The following is an 8,859-nucleotide window of genomic DNA, read 5'->3' as shown; positions in this document are numbered from 1 at the left end:
AGCTCCTAGAGCTTGGTATGAAAAATTTAGCTCTTCTTTTTTTTTTTTGAAAATATTTTTCAAGGAGGCACCATCAATATTATTCTATTCATTAAAAGTTCTAATGATTTTTTCATCATTGTACAAATATATGTTGATGACATTATATTTGGTTCAGCTGATGAATCCTTTTATGATGATTTTAGCAAACTCATGACTAGTGAGTTTGATATAAGTATGATGGGAGAACTTATATTTTTCTTGGACTTCAAATTAAATAAACTTCAAACGGTACTTTTGTACATCAAGAGAAGTATGTCAAGGAATTAATTAAGAAGTTCATATTGGAGAAGGTGAAGCCTATGGACACTGCACTGCATCCGAATTCTAAGCTAGAAAATGATGAAACTGGGAAAGATGTGGATGAAACTAGTTATAGAGGGATGATTGGTTCTCTTATGTATCTTACTTCATCTAGACCGGACATTGTATAAAGTGTTGGAGTTTGTTCAAGATTTCAATCACAACCAAAAGAATCACATCTTTCAATAGTTAAAAGAATCATTAGATATGTTCATAACACATCTAATTTTGGTGTATAGTACCCCAGGTTTGATGAGTTTTATGCAATGAGTTATTATGATGCAGACTTTACCGGAAATAGAGTGGATTGAAGAAGCACTTCAGGAATTTGCTGCTTTCTTGGAAGATCTTTGAATATGTGGTCAAGAAAGCAACAGTCCACCGTAGCTCTATCCACTGTCGAGGCCGAATATATAGCAACTTCTTCATATTGTTCTCAATTATTATGATTGAAAACTCAATTGGCCAATTACAAATTGAAAGCTGAAAATATTCCCTTACTTTGTGACAACATGAGTGCTATAAACATTTAAAAAAAATCTAAGTTTTGCACTCAAGAACAAAACATATTGAAGTGAGATTTCACTCAATAAGAAAACATGTTCAAAAAGGGAATATTAATATTCAATTTGTTAAATCGGAGGAACAACTCGCTGATATATTCACTAAGCCTCTAGCAGAAGACAAGTTTTGCAAACAAAGAACTAATTTGGGCATTCTTTGTTATGATTCACTGTTTTAATCTTGCTGATGAGGTGTGCTAAGATTTTTTCTCATAGGTCGATATGAAACATTTATGAACTGATGAAAAGCCTTCTGCAAGAAAGTTGAAGATAGTTTTAATTTTCACCAAGTCGGCCAAACGAAGCTACTGATCACTAGTGGTCCCATGTGTTTTCTTAACAATCCTCTTTAGTACACAAAAAGAGTTTTCTTACATGGGTGGGCCTCATTGGTTTTTGTCAAATATAAATTTTCATTCCTTAAATTTGTCTTTCTGTATATTAAATATTTATTTCAAGTACAACCTTTTCAACTTTTGTCAAACCTTTTTTCAAAACTACTCTCTATTAGGTTCTATTTTTTCTCTTTTCAAGAAGCATTCATAACTTGTTGTAGTTGCCATAACCCTCATATCACATCATTTTACAACTTGCAAACTCTTCTTATTTTTCACTATTATCATTTCAATTTTTTGAGAAACTACAATTCCTTTGTGTCATAAAGATGAGGAAGAAAACTGCAACTCGAATAGGCACGTTTGTTTATAACTAACCCAGAGTCTCAGAAATCTCTCGTAAACCAACTCATGCCCATATTCACATTCACTCTCACTTTCCTTCTTCATCTCCTTCTCCTCCACACACGGAACCCATGGCTAGAACTAAAACCATTGCTCGTCGTCCATCCGCCTCCCAAGCAGCTGAACCTTGATCCCATCCTCCATCATGCCCTAGCACATCAAAGGGAAAGCGTCCAATGGCAAAAGAGGAACCTCGTTCTCTTCCTGATTGTCTTTCCACAAGACTTAATCTTCGGTCTATTCCTCGACTCCCTCCTCCTCCTCTCCTTCAAAGAGGTAACCTTCGTATCTTTCTTTGTTCAGTCAAAGAACCCTCTGATCATGACCCGTTTGCTTTCAAAGCTTACTTTGCAAACTTACCTCACTCACATTTCAACTGTTTTCGTTTTTCATCCACAATGAATTTTGAGTTTTACAAAGTTGTTGTTGTCAAACATTCTTTATGCTCTACGTATCTTACTAATCTCTCTTCTTTAGCTGCCAAAGGACTTGATTTTGTAAAAAATATTGAATTTTTGGATTGGAACCAAGTTTTTGTTATTCAAAAACTGATTTACCCTGACCTAGTTCGTGAGTTCTATGCTAACATGACCTACCATAAAGAAAATGTTCATTCTTATGTTAAGGGCTATGAAATAAATCTGAACCATGAAACAATCAGTAAATCCCTAGGTTACACTGATGTTGGTGTGAATGCTTATACCTCTGGTAAATAGGATGAAGACTTAGGTATTTCATACCAAGATGTCTTAGCCTATATATGTGTAAATATTTCACTTATTGATGGTCTCACTCCTACCCACAAAGCTCTAGATCCTGTCCGTGCTCAACTCCACAGAATTATAAACCACATAATTCTCTCTCAAAGAGGTTCATATCAAAGAGTTTTATTTTGTGACACATTGGTCTTGTATGCCATTTTAATGAAAATTTAAATTTTATTTGCATATTTGATGATGAGGCATATGTATGACTGCATCAAGAGTGATAAGAATCTGTCACTTCCATATGGAACATTCTTAACTTGCTTCTTTAAATATTTTAGTGTTGACCTGACCCATGAGTCCTATAAAAATAGAAACTCTTACCTAAAAGGGGGTGGTGCAGTTAAGCAACAAAAGAAAGAATCAATCCGTTCGGAAAGGGTGGATCTCGATGAAAAAAAAGAGTTTGAAGACATTCCTCCTAAATCAACCACTGGAACATTTGCCTCCTCAAGCCATAGGATTCTTCTAAACGGTGTTGTCAAAGATGTCTTGCAGAAATTTGTAAATCAGTCCAACCGCATCATCTTTTCGAGTCAACAAGAGTGGAAGCTTGTTGTTCGCAATGAAAATTCATTGCGCAAATCAAGAGATCGAGTGTCTATACTTTTGAAGTACATGGACAATCTGAACGATGGCAAAACACCATAGTCAGGTCATGAGGAGCCCCTAGACCCGGACGATGAAGCCTTGGATGCCTAGGAATCTTCTGTTGTAGATTTCAATTTGTGTTTCTGATATCTCTGAACTTACAATTTGTGTTTCCACTACTATTTTTCATACTTTTAAGGATGATTGTAAATCTAATTGATTCTCTGACACTGTCTTGGTGATAATTTCATCTTTTGCTACTAACCTATCTCTTGCAAGACTACTTGATATCGATGTTCCCTCCTTAATGACAAAAAGGGGAGTAGTACTATGAAATATGTTGATAGAGTTTGAGTAGTACATTCTGGTTTTTAATGGTCTAATTTTATGCTTTGTTTTTTTATGGGAGTAGTACCATAGTACCATGATATGTTAGATTGATTATGTTGAATATGATAAGATAGATTGTCAAATGTGTTTGATTGCTGCTGACTTATATGCTTATAATCTTAATGTGCTCATATTTGTGATGCTGAAGTTTGTGAAATATGTCTAGTAGTTTGCAATATGTCCTTGTACCATTGTTCTATTTCGCACAGCAATAAAAATATGGAGAACTCACATTAAGGGGGAGTATCCCTTATAAAAGAAATGGGGAGCAAATCAACAGTTGGAATGTGATAAACCACTATTTTATGGTTTATATTGTGCTTAATTGTGCGGTTTTATCAAATCTTTACCCACTTATTCATATGATTAGCATGCATTTATAATTCCTTCCTAAAAATACTTCATGGTTGAAAACTTGCTTCCTAGAGACTTTTAATTTTGTATTTTAATTCTCCTTTATTCCATTCGATGCCGTGATCTGTGTGTTAAGTGTTTCAGGCTTTATAGGGCATGAATAACTTGGAGATTAGAAAGGAAGATTGTAAAAATGGAAGGAACACAAGAAATTGAGGAGATGACCAGCGAGAAGTGATACAGACGCATGGCTCACGCGACCGCGCGACATAGAGGAAATTGCAGTGACGCGGACGCATAGTTCACGCGACCGCACGGATTGGAAGCTGCACAAGTGCGCGAAGGCGTGGACGACGCGCACGCGTGGCAAGGCAAAACGCTGGATGACCGATCGCGTGACATGCGTGATCTGCAGAATCTGCAGAATTTGCTGGGGGCGATTTTGGGCCCTGTTTTGATTATTATTTATCATGTCTTTCAATATTTCCTTCTCTTATTTCATGGGTTTTACAAACATAATGAGCGAGTAGTTCCATAACTTGATTGGGAGTTGATTGATAGGAAGACCTTGAGTTGGATGCTCAAGAGTAAAATTATAGTTGGGTTTCGCGTTGGGTCGCCCTCTAATCACTGACACTAGTCCTTCCCAAGGGAGAGGATTAGGACTTGTGAATAGAAATTGACTTCCAACTTGCTTAAATTTCCTTTACCTGGTAAAGGATAACTTAGCAGGCAACCTTTAATTATCACTTTTATCTTGAGAAGAACTCCATCAAGGATAGGGCTTCCAACTAATCTACTCCCGGTCAAGGTTTTTATTTAAATTACTTAATTTCTCTGATTTAATTTCCTGTTTATCAACTCAAACCATTTTTAGAAAATATATGATTAATAAAATAGCACATCTTTCTGTAACTCGTTGGGAGACGACCTGGGATTCATACTCCCAGTATTTTAATTTTAATTTTGTGACAACCACTTCTAAATTGATAAGCGGATTTTTGGTTGGTTAAGAACTGTACTTGCAACGTATCTCTTATAACAATTTCTTAACTCGCCAATTTCCGCCACGTCAATTTTTGGCGCCGTTGCCGGGGAGTTGCAATAGAGTGCTAAGTTATTGATTGGAATTTATTTATTTGTATTTTATTTTATTTTTGTTACTATGAGCTGCATGTTTCTTTCGTTAAATGACGCGTTCACTTCCTGATCCAAGCTTGCCAGTATTTGATCCTGAGATTGAAAGAACTATTTCACGTATAAGGTAAGCTCGGCGTCGGTTAGTCCTCTCTGAGGGCGAATCTGAAACGTCACTTGAGGGAGAAACAAGCTCCCGTTCTACTGATTCGGTTGATTTACGTGCAGATGACATGGCAGCACCTAGGAGAATTACTATCTAGGAGGCTGAAGCCCCTGATTTTACAATGCAACCGTTTTAAGCGCATCACCCACCAGTGGCTACAGACTTTGAAATAAAGACTGCACTACTCAACTTGATGCCTAAGTTTCATGGCTTACCTGCTCAAGAGCCTATCAAGCACCTTAGAGATTTCCAAGCAGCCTGTTCTACTGTCAGGCGAGATGGTACAGATGAAACTTCTATTCTACTGAAAGCCTTCCCATTCTCTCTTGAGGGAAATGTGAGAGAGTGGTACTACACTCAACCCGCAGCAACCATATCTGACTGGGATACGCTTAGAAGAGAATTTTTGGAAAAATTCTCCCCAGCTGAAGTTACTGATAAACTGAGGAAGGACATTTCCATGATTATTCAGGACGAATTCGAGACTCTCTATGAATACTGGGAGCGCTTCAACAACCTTCTGGAAGCATGTCCCCACCATATGATTGACAAGATAGTATTGCTCGGCTACGTCACACAGGGCATGAGGCCCCAAGATAAGACCACATTGGAAAGTGCTAGCAATGGGTCTATGAAAAAGTACAAGACCACTGATGAGGCATGGCAATTGATCAGTGACTTGGCTGAGTCTACAAGAAATCACAGGCAGAAACAAGGCCCGTCAAAGGCTGTTGCAGAGGTATCTTCTAGCAAAGAAACTACTGCTCTGACTTAGAGTATATGTGAAATGACCAACTTACTGAAGCAGATGCAGTTGAGTCAAAAACAGGCACAGCAAAGCCAACAGTTAGTCCTACAGAGAGTGTGTGGAATCTGTGCCGATTACAGCCATTATACTGATGAATGTCCGTAGCTCCAGTAGGAAGACAACACTGTGGCAGCTACTCATAACTTCTATGATCGCCCCAACCAAAGGTACAATCAAGGTAGCAGTTACAACCAAGGATGGCAGGACAGTTCTAACCAAGGTTGGAGAGATAATTCTAACCAGAATTGGAGGGACAACAATAACAGAGGAGGCAGAGACAATCAAGGATATCAAAAGTGGAATAATAACAACAACAGGCAGCAGAACCAGAATCAGCCTTACAGAGCACCTCACCTGAGGCAGTCCCAAGGACCGCAGCACAACCAATAACAAGTTCCGCAGATCACTCAATCTAATTCCTCTCCGAGTGATGAGGCTCTTTAATCCATTGCACAAGGACAAAGAAACATGGAAAGTTCACTTAATGGCCTAGCATCCGCTATACAAGCTCTCATCTCTCAGCTGGTACCACCCAACACTTCAAACACTCAACATGAAAGCTCCAGTGGAATTCCTTCTCAACCCTTACCCAATCCAAAGGGTGGCATCTATGCCATCACCCTAAGGTCCAGAACCACACTGCAAGAGAGGAATCAGGAGGAGCCAATCCCATCAGAACACGCCTCAGCTGAAGAGGTGGTAAAAGTAGAGGATGCTGAAGAGGAAGAGGCGATACAAGACATGGGTGAAGAAGTAGAGGCTCAACCACAGAAAGAAGCACCCAAGGAGGCAGACCCTGCAGAAAACGCCCTCCCTATTCCATTTCCACAAATTGCAAGGAAACCCAGGAAGCAGATGGAACTTGATCCCAAAATGGTAGAGATATTCAAAAAGGTTGAGGTAACTGTTCCCCTTTTTGATGTTATTCAGCAGGTACCTAAATACAAAAAAATTTCTAAAAGATTTATGTATACATAAAGACAAAATTAATGAATTAGAAACTATTCTTTTAGGTAGTTCTATATCTGTTTTAATGGGAGGTATACCTGAAAAGTGTAGTGATCCATGTCTATGTATGGTTAATTGTACTATTGGTGGTGTGATATTCTCTTACTGCATGTGTGATTTAGGAGCATGCATTAGTATAATGCCTTTGTCTATATATGATACTTTGAGGCTCCCTCCCTTAAAAAGGTCGGCAGCTCGTTTTGTGTTAGCAGATAAAAGCATTATTACAGTGGTTAGAGTTGCTGAAGATGTATTAATGAGCATTAAGGGACTCACATTTCCCATTGACTTCTATATTCTGGTCCCTAATGACTCAGGAAGACCATCATCAATCCTGCTTGGAAGACCATTCCTGAAGACTTCAAAATTCAAGCTGGACGCATTTTCTGGAACTTATTCTTTCGAAATAGATGGCAGAATAGTGAAATTCAGTTTAAGTGGAGCTATGAAGCACCCTCCGGATGACCTTTCTATCTCCCAGTGTGACATCATAGATGAAACCGTGGTTGAAGTTCACCAGGAGAAATTAGAAGAGAAGTACACAGGACAAGGTCCAAGTGTGGGGACACTCTTGGAGGACAATGAGGGCACTTTGCCATTATCACCAGCCCCAGATATTCCAGAGTTTGACCATGAGCAGAAATTGGAATTAAAGCCCCTCCCTCCACACCTCAAGTATGCTTACCTTGAGGACAAGCAGAGATTTTCAGTTATCATTGCAAGGGAACTCACTCCCCAACAAGAAGAACAGCTACTCAATGTGCTGAGAAAACACAAGAAAGCAATTGGATAGAGCCTAGCAGATATAGTAGGCATCAACCCTCAAGTTTGTGAGCACAAAATATTCCTAGAAGAGGGAGAAAAGCATGTCCATCAACCTCAGAGAAGACTGAATCCCACCATCCTAGAAGTTGTCAAGAAAGAAGTGACCAGCCTACTTGAAGCAGATATCATTTACCCCATCTCAGATAGCGAATGGGTCAGTCCAGTACAAGTGGTGCCCAAGAAGTCTGGAATCACAACAGTAAGAAATGAGCAAGGAGAGCTTCTGACAACTAGAGTGCAGAATTCATGGAGAGTTTTCATTGACTATAGGCATCTTAACCAAGCCACTCGCAGGGATCATTACCCCTTGCCATTCATTGATCAGATGCTTGATCGCCTGTCAAGTAAATCCCACTATTGCTTTTTAGATGGTTATACTGGTTATTTTCAAATTCATATAGCTCCTGAAGATCATGAAAAGACTACTTTCACCTGTCCTTTTGGCACTTATGCTTATAAGAGAATGCCCTTTGGCTTGTGCAATGCACCAGCTACCTTCCAAAGGTGCATGATGAGTCTTTTCTCTAACCTTATTGAGGACTGTATAGATGTTTTTATGGATGATTTTAGCGTTTATGGTGACTCATTTAGCCTTTGCTTGGATAGTTTATCTAGAGTATCAGATAGATGTGTCCGTACAAACCTTGTATTGAATTTTGAAAAATGTCACTTTATGGTTAAACAAGGGATTGTACTAGGACATGTTGTGTCTAATACTGGCATTTCTGTAGATCCAGCAAAGGTGGATGTTATTTCTAGTTTGCCTTACCCCTCATCTGTGAGGGAAGTCCATTCGTTCCTTGGCCATGCAGGTTTTTACCGGAGATTCATTAAGGACTTCAGTAAGGTAGCACTACCCTTATCCAGATTACTGCAGAAAGATATTGAGTTCGAGTTCAGTGAGGATTGCAAACAAGTGTTTAATAAACTGAAGACTGCCCTGACTCAAGCTCCAATTGTGAGAGGACCTGACTGGAGCTAGCCATTTGAAATCATGTGCGATGCTTCCAACCATGCAATAGGAGCAGCGCTGGCTCAGCGTGAAGGTAAGGATCCTTTTGTAATTGCATATGCGTCTAAGACTTTAGACACAGCTCAGTCTAATTACACTACTACTGAGAAAGAGCTTCTTGCTATTGTTTTTGCTCTGAATAAATTCCGACCCTATTTA

Source organism: Arachis ipaensis, chromosome B9 (genome assembly GCF_059453495.1).
Source record: "Arachis ipaensis isolate K30076 ecotype BB chromosome B9, ASM5945349v1, whole genome shotgun sequence".
Classification (NCBI taxonomy): domain Eukaryota; kingdom Viridiplantae; phylum Streptophyta; class Magnoliopsida; order Fabales; family Fabaceae; genus Arachis; species Arachis ipaensis.
Note: the sequence above shows the minus strand (reverse complement) of the source record.